The sequence below is a fragment of the Aquarana catesbeiana genome, linkage group LG06 (genome assembly GCF_042186555.1).
Source record: "Aquarana catesbeiana isolate 2022-GZ linkage group LG06, ASM4218655v1, whole genome shotgun sequence".
Taxonomy (NCBI): Eukaryota; Metazoa; Chordata; class Amphibia; order Anura; family Ranidae; genus Aquarana; species Aquarana catesbeiana.
This window is the reverse complement of record NC_133329.1, coordinates 105894533-105910245: the sequence shown is the minus strand read 5'-3', so window position 1 is coordinate 105910245 and position 15713 is coordinate 105894533. Positions and strand designations below refer to the sequence as shown.

Sequence of the window (15713 nt, the reverse complement as noted above, 5' to 3'; positions counted from 1 at the left end):
TGAATGGCAGCCCCGCACGTTTTCACAGAGCAGCGCATTTTCACTGCGGGTGGTTTCAGGTGATCGAAATCAAAGAAAAGACCGGAAGATGCTGGTTTGTACACTATATTGTCAAAAGTATTGGGTTGCCTGCTTTTACACACACATGAACTTTAATAGCAATAGCATCCCAGTCTTAGTCTGTAGGGTTCAATATTGAGTTGGCCCACCCTTTGGAGCTATAATACGAGAGAGAGAGAGAGAGATTAACCATTCTTCCAGAAGTGCATTTGTGAGGTCAGGCACTGATGTTGGATGAGAAGGCCTGGCACGAAGTCTGCGCTCTAATTCATCCCAAAGGGGTTCTATCGGGTTGAGGTCAGGACTCTGTGCAGGCCCAGTCAAGCGCCTTTACCCCAAACTCACTCATCCATGTCTTTTATGGACCTTGCTTTTTGCACTGGTCCAAGTCATTTGGTGGAGGGGGAATTATGGTGTGGGGTTGCTTTTCAGGGGTTGGGCTTGGCCCCTTAGTTCCAGTGAAGGGAACTCTTAAGGCGTCAGCATACCAAGACATTTTGGACGATTTCATGATCCCAACTTTGTGGGAACAGTGTGGGGATGGTCCCTTCTTGTTTCAAATTGGCTGTACACCAGTGCACAAAGCAAGTTCCATAAAGACATGGGTTTGGGGTGGAGGAACTTGACTGGCCTGCACAGAGTCCTGATCCTGGTTTTCTTGTCTGATCTCACAAATGCGCTTCTGGAAGAATGGTCAAACATTTCCATAGACACACTCCTAAACCTTGTGGACAGCTTTCCCAGAAGAGTTGAAGCTGTTATAGCTGCAAAGGGTGGGTCAACTCAATATTGAACCCTACGGACTTATGCCTTGTACACACGGTCGGACATTGATCGTAAATTCCGACAACAAAATCCATGGATTTTTACCGATGGATGTTGGCTCAAACTTGTCTTGCATACACACGGTCACACAAAGTTGTTGGAAAATCCGATCGTTCTGAACGCGGTGACTTAAAACACGTACGTCGGGACTATAAACGGGGCAGTAGCCAATAGCTTTCGTCTCTTAATTTATTCTGAGCATGTGTGGCACTTTGTGCGTCGGATTTGTGTACACACGATCGGAATTTCCGACAACGGATTATGTTGTCGGAAAATTTGATAGCAAGCTCTCAAACTTTGTGTGTCGGAAATTCCTATGGAAAATGTGTGATGGAGCCCACACACGGTCGGAATTTCCGACAACATGGTCCTATCACACATTTTCCATTGGAAAATCCTATCGTGTGTACAGGGCATAAGACTGGGATGCCATTAAAGTTCACGTGCATGTAAAGGCAGGCGTCCCAATACTTGACAATATAGTGTAGCTACGTTTGCCTTTTGTGATTCGAGAATTTTCATGCAATTCTTGGTTACATCATAAAACGCACGTTTGTGGAAAAATGGACGATTTTTCATCCGATTTTCTTATAGTATGTAGGCCTTAGAAATTTGAGCTTTCAAGAAAAATTTTCCATCCCGCTCCTTCGAATTTTCTCATCACTGCCGTTGAAAACCAACATTAATTTGACTCCACTAATGATTAGAAAAACAAATAAACTTTCTTAGAACCTTCTTTTCCTAAGAATTTTCATTTGAAATTCTATCCGTCTATGGCCATCTTTAATCACCTCACAGAACAACAGCAGGCTGCCCTGATCTGTGACCGGCTTTGTTTATTATCAGCCTGTGGGGAATGGGGTCACATGACAGCAGGCAGCCTGGGTGTCATGTGACCTAACCCGGAAATGGCTGATGGATGAGGCTGGAGATTTGTTTCTCTGGTGGGGGGTGACGTCACCAGCTGTCTGAGAGAGAACAGAGGAGAGAGAAGGCAGCTGCAGCTGTGCTGGAGGAGAGAGACGGCCTGCAACCCTGAGAAGGTGAGACATGGGCAGCTTCTGAGCCGAGACAGCCTGCAGGTGCTGGAGGGACGGGGGAGCAGGGACTGCAGAGGCCTGGTCATCCTACACAAAGAGCAGGTTCACCTACCAGACACCCACCTACTGCACCTCATAGAGGGACTGCAACACCGGCATACTGACTGACCTGACAACACGTCTAAAAGGGGGGGATGAGGACCCTCGTTCTAAAACTGAGCTTAACTTTCCACAGCCATCGTCTGCAATGAGAGACCAGACAACCACCGAGGAATTCTGAACACTCATCCGGTATTTTCATGTCAAGAAGAGCCCGCCACCGATGATCCCCATTCACCGGGACTCAGGAGTGCAGAGGGATCGCAGAGCCGGACCAGATAGCCATGGGACTCTGGGTCCTGGAGCATAAAGGGTGAAAAGCTCTGCCATTCTCAACAACGTTTACAACCCACATTTGTTGGAGGACATCGCTGGAGGAGTGGCTTCTGTACCTGCAAGTTGTGTGAAGGTGAGGTGACATGTAAACATTACAACCTGGGGAGAAGTATGTGACCAAACCTGTGTGCTCCTCTAATGCACCTACAATAGAAGGACTGGGATGACTGAATATGAACAAAGAGAAGAGAGTACAAATCACCACACAAAGGGTGTCCACGCCAGATTCTCTTCCCTTTCTTCATCTTCTAGATTATTATAACTGTTGTTTTGCAATGTTAAAAAAATGGTGGTTATTGTCATAAAGGGTAGTAAAAGATTGTTATAACTTTGCACTAAAGAACTGGATTTCGGTCAGTAAGTAGAGTAAACCTGGCTATACACTAGTAGATTTCCAAACAAACGTTAGTTTACACCAGTGGTCTCCAAACTGCAGCCCTTTGCTTGCCCTTGGGGCACTATTCCTCCCGCTGACACCAATGATGGAAGACTATTCCTCCCACTGACGCCAACGATGGAAAACTATTCCTCCCACTGACGCCAACGATGGAAAACTATTCCTCCCACTGACGCCAACGATGGAAAACTATTCCTCCCACTGACGCCAACGATGGAAAACTATTCCTCCCACTGACGCCAACGATGGAAAACTATTCCTCCCACTGACGCCAACGATGGAAAACTATTCCTCCCACTGACGCCAACGATGGAAAACTATTCCTCCCACTGACGCCAACGATGGAAAACTATTCCTCCCACTGACGCCAACGATGGAAAACTATTCCTCCCACTGACGCCAACGATGGAAAACTATTCCTCCCACTGACGCCAACGATGGAAAACTATTCCTCCCACTGACGCCAACGATGGAAAACTATTCCTCCCACTGACGCCAACGATGGAAAACTATTCCTCCCACTGACGCCAACGATGGAAAACTATTCCTCCCACTGACGCCAACGATGGAAAACTATTCCTCCCACTGACGCCAACGATGGAAAACTATTCCTCCCACTGACGCCAACGATGGAAAACTATTCCTCCCACTGACGCCAACGATGGAAAACTATTCCTCCCACTGACGCCAACGATGGAAAACTATTCCTCCCACTGACGCCAACGATGGAAAACTATTCCTCCCACTGACGCCAACGATGGAAAACTATTCCTCCCACTGACGCCAACGATGGAAAACTATTCCTCCCACTGACGCCAACGATGGAAAACTATTCCTCCCACTGACGCCAACGATGGAAAACTATTCCTCCCACTGACGCCAACGATGGAAAACTATTCCTCCCACTGACGCCAACGATGGAAAACTATTCCTCCCACTGACGCCAACGATGGAAAACTATTCCTCCCACTGACGCCAACGATGGAAAACTATTCCTCCCACTGACGCCAACGATGGAAAACTATTCCTCCCACTGACGCCAACGATGGAAAACTATTCCTCCCACTGACGCCAACGATGGAAGACTATTCCTCCCACTGACATCAATGATGGGGTACTATTCCTCCCACTGACATCAATGATGGGGTACTATTCTTCCCACTGACATCAATGATGGGGTACTATTCTTCCCACTGACATCAATGATGGGGTACTATTCTTCCCACTGACATCAATGATGGGGTACTATTCTTCCCACTGACATCAATGATGGGGTACTATTCTTCCCACTGACATCAATGATGGGGTACTATTCTTCCCACTGACATCAATGATGGGGTACTATTCTTCCCACTGACATCAATGATGGGGTACTATTCTTCCCACTGACATCAATGATGGGGTACTATTCTTCCCACTGACATCAATGATGGGGTACTATTCTTCCCACTGACTGCGATGATGGGGGCACTATTCCTCTCACTGACTGCGATGATGGGGGAACTCTTCCTCCCACTGACTGCGATGATGGGGGCACTCTTCCTCCCACTGACTGCGATGATGGGGGCACTCTTCCTCCCACTGACTGCGATGATGGGGGCACTTTTCCTCCCACTGACTGCGATGATGGGGGCACTATTCCTCCCACTGACGCCAACGATGGAGCACTATTCCTCACACTGACGCCAACGATGGAGCACTATTCCTCACACTGACACCGACAATAAGGGTAATCTTCCTCCCACTGACACCGACGATGGGGGCACTCCCCCCATTGTCAGTGTCAGTGGGAGGAATAGTGTCTCCCATTGTCAGTGTCAGTGGGAGGCCACTGACACCGACAATGGGAGACACTGTTCCTCCCACTGACACCGACAATGGGCGGCACTCTTCCTCCCACTGACCCCGACGATGGGGCACTATTCCTCCCACCAAAGATTTGGCATAGTTTGCTCCCACTGAGACCAGGACATTTTCTACTTCCACTGGCCACAGTCCAGCCCCCCTAAAATCTGAAGGACAGTAAACTGGCCCCTTGTTTAGATTGTTTGTTTGGAGACCCCTGGTATAAACATTTGTATGAGAATTCTCAGTACATTCTAAGACTTGAATGCCATACGAAAGTGCTTCAAAATGTTGTTTGCTTTTAATATTCAGTTTTGGAACTTAAAATGCATAATCCTGAACTCTGCACTCTGTACGTAGCGTATTTCTGAGCTCTGTACGTAGTGCACTCCTGAACACTGCACTCTGTACGTAGCAAACCCCAGATACAACCGGCCCTTTGAGGGCAACCATACTGCAGGTGCAGCCTGCAACCTTCAGAGGTTGCCACGGGTTTCTGGGGTTCCTGGAGCAATGGCCAATTCCTGCCTCCCAGATAAGTAACCACTATCAACAATTATTTTTTTTTGCTATTTATAAGGGGGGGTTATCCCCAATGACAAGTGTAAGGAGCATTCTTTGAGCTGTACAAATAGTACTTATTAGTAGGGGTTCCCCAAGCCTGCAAAGACCCCCCCCCCCAAGGGTTCCTCCATGTTAAAAAGGTTGAGAGAGGCTGATGTAGAGGCTGGAAGGATGAACCGCAGCAGACAGGGGACTTTAAATGCTGAGCTGTGCTGTCATTGCACAATATAATGCATCTGAACTGCTTTTGGCATTGGGCAACACTGCACACCACATCTCTCTGGGCATTCATATCTATGCATATACAGTAGTGTGCTATAGTGCAACTTCCTTGTATTTTACTGCATAAGTGTGCTGGGTTTCCCTTCAAAATAGACAGCAGTGCAGAAATACAACACAACACAATACCATGAATCGCATTAAAGCTTAGGTTTTAGCACACATTACTACAGTGCATAAATGTGAATCTAGTCTTGGTAAACTGACCTCAATTAAAAAAAAAAATGTAATGGGTTGTTGTGTGAAGCTGCACTTTGCCCATCATAATTGACTCTCTGCACTAATATAGAAGCTTATTTATGGCTGAACAATGCTCCGGCATGGTCATTTACTGACTGTGTAGAAGACAGCGGTTAATGATGGGGCTGGCTTTGTAGTCTTGTAGGCGCAGGTGGAAGGGCAGAGCACAGTGCTGGCCTGTCTGCTGGGATCTTGCAATCCTTCATTCTCCTGATGTCTAATCTACATAGATGCATCATGTGATATATTTTACCTTTAATGAGAAGGGGGGCATCAAAGTTTTGCTTTGTAATCAAATTGTTTGTGTTTTTCCAGATCCTATAGGTTGGGGGGGGGGGGGGGGGTAGATCTTGCCACCAACATATAAACTCACCCTGCAGAGGACAGGGGATGGACTTGTCTATCTTTTTCCCAAGCATACCACAGGTTTAGGCAGACCCCACCCCCTGCTGGCTTCCAAGGGGGCAATCTGGTTTAGGGATGGAGGGGCATGTTGCAATGAGTGGATTAGCGAGTGTTATTGTACTGAACAGTCAGTGTTAGTGTTCAGTAGTGCATGTCCACACTTTTTTTTACTGCATAAAAATTTATTATAAAATTTAGGGGAAAACTTTTCTTCCATCTGCAAATTGCAGCAACTTGTGTGCTGGGACCTGGTTGTTGTGTGGGGGAGGGAAGGTCACACTGCCTTGCAGAAAGAAAACTCTGCATTATATACGACTGACTCCTGCACTCTGTATTACTTGCTACAGTACTCCTGTTCCCTGCGTTTTTTGTTGCTTACCGTTAACCTATTAACTATGTGTTACTTACTCCTGGCCCCTGCACTTTGTGTTACTACTGATCCCTGTGTTACTCCTGACCCCTTCACTCTGTGTTACTACTGGCCTCTGAATCCTGCATTACTTAATTTTAATCTTTATTTATTACAGGTACAGTGAAACCTTGGATTGCGAGTAACGCGGTTAAGGAGTGTTTGGCAATACGAGCACTGTATTTTTAAAAATCGTAACTCGGTTAGTGTTGTCTTGCAAAACGAGAAGGATTCAGGCCAAAGCGGTGTGCAGTACCGCTTTTGGCCTGAAGTGGGGGGGGGGGGGCGCCGGAGCTGAGCAAAGCCGAACATCATGTTCAGAAATGCACAGAAAGGCCCGAGGACAGCACGGTTGACCTTGGCAAATCTCAGGTAGGAAGTCTTTCCGAGGTTTGCTGAGGTCAGCCGAAGTGTCCTCGGGCCTTTTTGGCCATTTCCGAGGCTCTCCAGCGCCCCCCACCTCTGGCCGCATGCGGTATTGCATCCCATTGAAGTCAATGCGGAACAAATTATTTTCGTTTCCATTGACTTCAATGGGAAAACTCGCTTTGATATGCGAGTACTTTGGATTACGAGCATACTCCGAGGGTTCCACTGTACTTATATAGTGCTGTCAATTTATGCAGCACTTTACACATATACAGTATATTGTACATTTACACCAGACCCTGCCCTCAAGGAGCTTACAATCTAGGGTCCCCAACTCATACATACATATTCTAGGGCCAATTTAGACAGGAGCCAATTAACCTACCAGCATGTCTTTGGAGTGCGGGAGGAAACCGGAGTACCCAGAAGATACCCGCACAGGGAGAACATGCAAACTTTACTACTGACCTCTAAAATGTGTGTTACATACTACTGACCCCTGAATGCTGCATTTCTTATTGCTGACCCCAGCACTCTGTTACTTACTCCTGACCCCTGCACTCTTTGTTGTTTACTATGGACTTCTGAACTCTGCATTACATACTCCTGACCCTGCACTTTGAGTTACTTACTACTAACCCCTGCACTCTGAGTTACTACTGACCTCCAACGCCTGTGTTAGAAGTAATGAACCACTCAGGACGGGAATTGCATCCTCTCGCCTCCCCCACCAGATATGGTGTCGGCTCAGTATAAGGAAATGTGTGAACAAAGAAAGTCCAGATGACCGCACTCCAAATGAATTCCTTTATTAAAAATAGTCCATGCAACAATCAGAATATATATATATATATATATATATTATATCTTTTGTAAAAGAGACATGCAAAAATGCATGTATACACATGCACATTTAGAACTAACCTATATAATGAGACGGAGACAGTGTTTCTCTGTACATGAGTACAAAACATTTCCGTATGCCTAAAATGGTTAGGGGCGACCCCCCCAAGGAGTGAGAGACACCCCAGTTTGTATAGAACCCTTACAGTGTTATGTTGGATACCGTGCTGTTGATATGAAAAAAAGCTGCAAAGCAAAAGCTGGCAGCACAATAACATCCAGAACATAAAAGACAAAAAACGACTGTGTTACTTACTCCTGACCTCGGCACTCTTTGTTACTACTGACCTCTGAACCCCTTGCCTTATTTGCCTGCATTGCTAATGTCCCCTGCACTGTATGTTGCTTACCAGTCACCTCTGCATTACTACTACATTATTTACTACTGAGCTCTTATCTCTATGTTGCATGCTACTGACTCCTGAACCCTGGAGGCAACTTCCATTGAAATCTATGGGTACAAGTTGCCTAGAAGTCGCCTTGAAGTAGTACAGGAACTTTTTCTGAAGTTGGAGCAACTTCAGTAGTGTACATTAAGACGGCTCTCATTCACTTCAATGGAATTTCTTATGTCCCGCGACTTGGGGCAACTTGAGGTCTGACAAGTCGGATCCCAAGTTGCTGTAGTGTGAACCGGCACTTAGACATTCCTTACTTTGTAATGGGGCCTTGATAGGTTAAAAAAAAGGCATTCTGCACCCTGGTGATCTTTGATCTTTTCCATTTTGTTCAGGTAGATCTCCACCTCTCCAAGGTGGTCTATCCCTGCTTTATGGCTTTTGAACATTTACTTAGGAAAAGGATTAGGCTGGGGGAAGAAGTCTTTTTCATCCTTTATGCTTATCTACAGAGCATTGCCTGTTGGTTGATAGAGCATGACACACAGCTCCCAATTCATTGTACTGTATCAGCAGAAAATGATTGGGAATCAGCAGAGCTTCTCTGGGTAGGATGATTAGTCTTTAATTCTATGCAGATTGTTGCAGAATAATCTGTACTATGCTACACTTTCAGGGATGTTTGTTGGTAGCTTAGCTATTTTGTAAATTTATATTTTCATTAATTTAAATAATAATTTTCTGATGTTTGTGGGTAGCTTGAGCTAGAGCCTGTGGCCCTCCAGCTATTGCAGAACTACAAGTCCCATGATGCATTGCAAGGCAGACAAGTACAAGCATGACTCCCACAGGCAGAGGCATGATGGAACTTGTAGTTTCGCAATAGCTGGAGGGCTGCAGGTTGAGCTCCTATGAGCTAGAGCAACACTGGCCAATGTGGCCACTAAAGCAGCCCACACACCAGTTAGATTTTGCTTCCATTTGATCTGTCAAGAGCTTGCTATTACTTCAAATAAGGCTGGTTACCTGACCCTCTTGTTGTCATATGTGAATCGCTGATCCAAGTTTTAAAAACACCCACAGATAAGAATTTCACACTTTTCTCTGACTTTCCTGGTTTGTATGCTTGTTCCGGGTCAGTGACACAGAAAGTATTGAAATCGGAGAGTCAACATAACAGCCAGGCAAAAATTTCAATTTCAGCAATGATGTACTGCATGGGGAGATTTCCTAAAACTGGTGCGCATGAAATCTGGTGCAGCTGTCCATAGTAACCAATTGGCTGCTAACTTCAGCTTGTTTAGTTAAAGAGGAAGTAAAGTCTTCTTGTTTATTTGTACCTACAGGTAAGCTTATAATAATGCTTACCTGTAGGAACTGTAAATATCTCCTAAACACGCACCGTTTAGGAAATATTTACTATATACGCTGCCGATGACGTCATCGCCACATGCACTCTGAAGGAACGGCCACCGTGTCTTTTCTTCAGGGCCCTGTGCCGTGACCGGTGGCTCCCTCATGCATGCATGTCATCGTGGCTCCGGCCAATCGCATTGCCGGAGCTTGCGAACCCAAGAGAAACACAGAAGATGTCTCAGCAGTGTGCGGGCGCCCCTGCAGGGCTTCGATCTAAGGTGAGTATTTCACAATAAGCTGTATGCAATGCATACTAGCTCATTATGCCTTTAGTCTTACAGGTTTTTTTTTCTCGGGTTTACAACCTCTTTAAGCTTTGACAATAAAACCTGGAAGCTGATTGGTTACTATGCAGAGCTGCATCAGATTCTGTGTGCACCAGTTTTAGTAAACCTTCCCCCATGTGTCAAATCGCAACAAATTCACACCAAACCCTTTTTTTGTCCGCACCAGAATCGGATTGCATGGATGTGAATACCCTTGCGATCCAAGTCTGCAAATCGCACTGCGTTTTTCTAACCGATTTTGGGGTGTCGTTAACTTAAAGTGGTGTTCCGCACGAAATTATACTTTTTAAATAAAAATACCCCTATAATACACAAGCTTAATGTATTCTAGTAAAGTTAATCTGTAAACTAAGGTCTGTTTTGTTAGTTTATAGCAGTAGTTTGTTATTTTATAAACTTACAGCAGGCCGTGGCCATCTTAAGAAAGAAAAAAATGGGTGTTGCCTGGATCAACCAATTAATTAATTATATAAGTGGTCATATTAACGGGTAAGTATCCAACAATCATGCAGGCATAAGTCTGCAGGCAGTTCCAGTTGCCCTATGTATCAAAATGCAAAAAACAGAAGAGAAAGAGTTCTCTTAAAGAGGGTCAGCAAAGAACACTAATGTTGATACAAAAACCAGCTTTATTGAGTACTTAATAAAAAACCAAATTGAAATACAAAAACGAAGGTGAGAAATCAGCATTAGAGACTGACGGTTACCACAAACCAATTAAAATTGGACAACGTTGTCACAGGGAGTGATTTAAAAACATGGGGGAGCCGCGGTTACACATCCACTCATGTACATCATACACACCTCTAATATGCTTAATATAGTATGATAAGTAATAACCAATGTAAATAGTCCTGCCCTGTTGAAGTATCAATAGTAAGCCGTAATTTTGAAAAAAACACAGCAATGTCCAGTATGGTAGGGGCGGATCATAAACACATATCTGAGATGTGGGTGGATGGACGATCTGGCTATTGATGCAGGTGGGTCGATCTCATGAGGAATAGACTATACCCAAATATTGCACAAACACTGTATATATAGCAGCTGTTAGATAGGTTGCAACTCAAACCATATCCCGGTTCCAGCAAGAGGAGATATAAGTTACAAAGCCCAAATTGCAAGATATATGTCCATGGAGACTAAATAAGAAAGGTGCAAGGAAAACTGACATACGTTTTGAAGGCGCTGAATGAAATGGGAAGATCTCACCAGCCGTAGTAGCTCCGTCGTCAGATTTGCAGTAAGTCCTTGATTCCTGAGTCTCTACATGGATAAATGCCGCTGTAATGGTACAGGTGAATTCCGAAGTAGGAACCGTTGCTTGTTAGTGAAGCCACTGTGGGGCGGATGTCTCAGTATGAAGAGATGTTAGTCGGAGAAACAAGCATCAGCTGTTAGGTTGTGCAGGCACAGGCCAGATCGAGTTGCCAGTCGAATAGCCAGATCGAATTACGCGCGGCCCCCGGTGACGTGCTGACGTCACACCGCTGACGCGTTTCACCAGCCAATGGACGCTGGTTTCCTCAGAGCGAGGAGGGGTCAATGGTGAAAGACTTAAATAGGAATTAAAGGTTGCAATTCCTGTTTCTATCCACTAGATGTCATCATCCAGACCACTCACATAAAAGACATTCAGCAAAGGAAAAGACGTGCATATTAAGCACAAAAATATACATTAATGGAACTTGTGATTGAAAGAGATTGTGATATGATAATTTATAAGGAATTTTTGTAAAAAATGGTCATTGAAAGAGTGAAGAAATTGATTATTCATAGTAATAGCTATATTAGTAGTTCATCCAAACATTTGGGGAAACGTTTTTATTTCTCCAAAAATGGTTGAAAACTACATTCTGTATTTAACCCCTTGGGGGCTAGGGAGTCTAGATAGTATGTCCACATTTTCTCCTTTTGAAGGAGAACAGTGTCAAAATCCCCTCTTCTAGGGGGTAAATTCAGCACATAAATCCCTTTTACTTTTAGGCCCCTTGGGTTACTATCGTGGAATTTGGCAAAGTGCACTGGAATAGGACGATCGTCTTCTTTGTTCTTTTTCTTATTTCTAATACCACTGATGTGTTCGCCAATCCGGATTCGGAGTTGCCATCTTAAGTCTGGGCATCTGAAGCCAGACTGTATTTCTTCCTGGTTCTCATCCTTGCAGATCTCGCACATGCTCAGTGCAGCACAAGCAGTGTAATAGGTTTCAGGTCAGGTTTCCATAGCAACAGCAGTGTCAGAGGAAGTTGCCGCCCCTTCCCAGAAGGCAATACAAACAGGAAATGATGCGATGGGCCGCGGCCAGGGAGGAGGAAGTGAAAAATGAATACAGCAGATATACAGTAGGTGCTGAGAAATTTTTTTTTTAAATATCCAATTCGTTTACAGTGCACAGTTTAGTGAGGGCTGCTGAAGAGTTGTAAAAGTGGGTGGAACTCCACTGTAACATACACTTCGCAATTGGTTCGCATGAATGTGTTGCAATTTTAGCGCGGTATCCGTAGTGAATTTGCTGTGAAATCGCACCGCATCTAGTGTGAACCAAGGCTTAAAGGAGCAGTACAGCCAAAGCTAGTTTGGCTGTACTTCTCCTGTGGATCACCAGAGTGCAGTTCGTTCTGTACTCCTTTGACTCATTTTCAGCAGACAGCAGGCTGCAGCCCGCTGTCGGCTGATGTCACAGAGCTGATCCAGTCTCGGGAAAGATTGCGATCATATGGTCAGGATCCGCCCACATGCCTGGACCAGCACCCGGCTCAGCCTCTCGGCGAATCACTGAGTGCCTGAGCCGGCCGCTGTCACCCTCTGCACAGCCCGGCATATCAGTGAGCACAGGGGGGGGAGGGGGCAGAGCACCAGCTCTCTGCTCACGGAGGTCCGAGAACCGAGCGATCAGCGGTGTTCGCTTGGTTCTCGGTCTTAGAGCCGGCAGGGGACAGATGCAGCATTGGACCGATAACGCATCCACCTAGGGAAGTATGATTCCCCCCCCCCCTCACAAAAAAAAATTCCCATACTTCTCTTTTAACTCTTTTTGATAAATATTTTATCATGCAATCTTACCCCACAGAATATAAATTGTTTACTTAATTCTGCCCTCACACTTCATAGATATTGGTATAATTTACAGATCTAACTGATCATATTTTATAGAAAAATCTAAATGGTGTGTGTTTGGCCGGCTTTAGTGGCGGATGCTCTGTATACTTGATTGCACAAGTGGGAAAAGTAGATTAAATGTCACCCAATAAGCTGGATTTGCTCTATTTTTGGGCTGTCATGAGGATCTGTTGAATGGTTAGAAAATAGCCTTACACACAGATCTGTGTTCCAATTACATCCATTTGTATGTCTGATTATTTTCCACCGGGTCTGATCTGCTTTAATCACATGGGTGTGGAGGGCTGTACAGCATGAGGAAGACATGTTCTCATGTTGCTGCAAAACACCCGGGAGTGCCAGACGTTTGCATACAGCCACCTGTACAAATCCAATGACAGGCTGCGGCTGTATATGTGTTACTGCACACCAGAGCATTTGCATGCATACAGGAATGTATGAAAAGCTCTGGACACAAGCCGTCTGCACCGAGGGGCGCTCATCATGACATATCTGCCCCACTCATCTCCTGCTGAGAACACAATTGCCTCAATAGAACACAAAGTTATAGCGCAAAGAGAGGATAAAACTAGAATAAAAAATTAAAACGGCAAAAGGGAAGTCTCACTATAAAGTCCATAAAATTCCATAATTCAAGCATTCACTAGAAGATGGATGCAGCTCCTCTGGCAGAGTTAAGGATATTCCTGTGTGTACTGTTAGGGAATAAAAAGGGGCGCCACCATCTAAGTGTACATTTTATTTATTTTTTTTAAATTAGGGTTAAAATTAACTCCTATATAAAGAATATATCATCCTCAAGGAATCTGCAGAGTTTGGCAGGGGGAGCGAGCGGGTGCTGCAGAGTAACGCCTGGAAGCAGATGTGTGATGTCTTCTCTCCCAGGTACAGCCTCCAAACTACACTTACACGGTGACGCCCCTATTCTTTTTAGTGCCTAACAATTACTCCAATGCCTAGGCAACTGTCACTAAGGAAACCTAGCAAGCCATATGACATGTGAACATTTGGATTTTATCAATATAAAACTGACAGAGGGTCTAACCCCTTCCCTACTTTATCCAAAATGAACAATAAAGGTTTTTACACTCTAAATGAAAACCTACAAGTCAGTTTTCTCCTTTTATTGGTGGTGATTTAAAACTGAACTCCAGGTATGATCTGTATTGCATACTTACATTGGCTCAGCTTGGCGCAAAGTAAGTATACATATCTCATATGTGAGGGGCCATTGGGGAATTTGAAAATCAGTACTACAGTGATAGCCACAATCTTCCAGGTTCTGTGCAAGCGGCTTCCACTCTGCACACTGACCAGAGTGGGACGCTCACTCAGCACCTCCGCCATTTATAGAACACTTTTATTTATTTTTTTTCCTGACTATAAGGTATTCTGTGGTTGGATGAAGTGAAGATTGTGGCCTCACCATTCCTCCTCTCCTTCTCATCAATCAGAAAATGCCTTGTATTAACTGGAAAAAAAAAAATACAACCCCAGCGTGTTCTGTGTGCAGAAGAGAAACCGCTAGCATGGAATCTGGAAGATCACAGCTATCACAATGGTACGCTGACTACTACCGTGATTGGCAGCTTCTCCGCAGGTCCATTGGGTATGAGATATGCATGCTTACATTATTATTCCAAGCTGGGCCAATGTAAGTATGCAAAACTGAACATTCCTGGAGTTAAAGGGATTGTAAAGCCTCAAGGTTTTTCACCTTAAAGGGTAAGTTCGCCTTTTACAGAAAACTCTGTAAGGTGAACTTAAACAGGTCCCCCTTCTCACCCCCCCCCCCCCCCCAAGGCCTTCTGACCTTGACTGGGGCAATCTCCAGTTCTAAGCCCCCGAATATCCGCATCAGGAGTCCGGGGCTTTGAAATCCCCTGAGCTGAATGTCCAAAATGTCCCTCGTCAGGAGGGATATTTTGAAGCATTCTAATTGGTTAGTGCCGTCACATGGGCGGCGCTGACCAATCAGCAGCCACATAGCCCGTCCTGTCAGCTATGGAGAAGACGCGTGGCTGCAGAGAGGATTTCGAAACCCCAGACTCCTGGCGCGGATATACCGGGGCTTAGAACCGGGGAGATTGCCACGGTCCTGGTTAACGGGACCGGGGGGGTTGGAGGGGATCCTGTGTAAGTTCACCTTACAGATTTTTCTGTAAAGGTGAGCTTACACTTTAATGCATTCTATGCATTAAGGTGAAAAACCTTCTGTGCTGCAGCTCTTACCTGAGCCCGATCCGATCTAGCGATGTGCAGCAGCTCCAGCCCAGCCACTGTCTCTTTCCTCATTAGACAGATTGATAGCAGCAGGGGCCATTAGGCCATTAGCTCCCGCTGCTGCCAATCAAATCCTGTGTGTAACGTGGACAATCCGCGATACCCCCAGTGAATACTAATGAAAAAACAATATATAAAAATATATATAAAATACAGTTGGTGTTAGTAGTAAGTGACGGTGCTGCAATCTACGAAAAAAATTGAATATTCAGCTTGGAAGTAGGTGTAATATAAGAAATAGATGCGCAACCCAAACAAAAGAAAGAAAACCAAATGTGTGCAAAGAAGACACAAATTAGTGCAATAAATGTCCCGTTAAAACAAATCAACCAAATGAGAACAAATACCAGCAAAATAAATGTCAAAGGGAATTAACATAAATTCAACCTGTGCTGAAATAAAAAACAAATACTAGCAAAGACTCGGAAAAAAGTCCATAAAGTGTTCTATAGAGTCCAATAGAAGTAGATTTTAGATTGAAAACCCCCAATAAAT

The 15713-nt window shown here is 44.8% G+C and overlaps 1 protein-coding gene across 2 annotated transcripts in view; it reads left to right on the top strand.

Moving 5' to 3' along the window:
- Positions 1 to 1767: 1767 nt before the first annotated feature.
- The window catches only part of ABCA3 (ATP binding cassette subfamily A member 3), a 102343-nt gene continuing 88397 nt past the window's right edge, over positions 1768 to 15713 (top strand). For both annotated transcript variants that reach the window (XM_073636617.1, XM_073636618.1), the window contains exons 1-2: positions 1768 to 1928; positions 2161 to 2433. The gene's annotated coding sequence lies outside the window, so the exon portion shown is untranslated. The remainder of the gene's footprint in view (positions 1929 to 2160; positions 2434 to 15713) is intronic.